Genomic DNA, 761 nt, shown 5'->3' on the forward strand with positions numbered 1-761 from the left:
GAAAATCGGTGATTCCCTTCCCAAAAGGGCTCAGAATGTACCTGGAACAATTCCTCACACAGAAGTCTTCACTCATTCATTCAGATAACCAGCAGAGCGCTATCGCAATTTCCTTGGGCCACCCTCCTTCAGGCGAAACTTAGGTCGAGGATCTGGAGTCACTCGGAGGTTGCGGGGAACGAACTTGATCTAGAATTTGTCTTTTACTTGGCTTGGGATTAATGTGCATATTGGGGAAAGTGAAAATTGGCTGTCAGCAGTGAATGGTTTGATAAATTATAAATTCAGTATGCAGTGCTAATCAGAAGTGAGACGAGAAAAAAAATAAATATAAGAAAATGAAGAAGAAAAAGAAAATCACTATAACAGTTATAAATGATTAGACAAGATGAAGTAAAATTATTCGTATAAAATCCATTAAATAATGAATGAGCTGATATGACTGACTTACAGTAAACGGCAAGATTAACAAATATGAAATGGAGAGTAAGAACTATTGTCTTTATTATCATGAAAGTTGCTACTGACGTGATTAATCATTACTGACGCATAGTTTTAAATATATGTAATATACAATGAAGACAACTGATTTATTATGCGATTGCTGGAAAGTTATCATAGGATAATTATATAAAAATGGAGAAGATGGAGAAAAAAATTTTGAAAGAGAATGTAAAATCCATAATTGGAAAAAGGAAAAGAAGAAACAGCAATAACAAGACGATTTTGCATACGAAAACAAACGTGAAATGGAATGCACC

This window comes from Penaeus monodon, chromosome 27, assembly GCF_015228065.2.
Source record: "Penaeus monodon isolate SGIC_2016 chromosome 27, NSTDA_Pmon_1, whole genome shotgun sequence".
NCBI classification, from domain to species: domain Eukaryota; kingdom Metazoa; phylum Arthropoda; class Malacostraca; order Decapoda; family Penaeidae; genus Penaeus; species Penaeus monodon.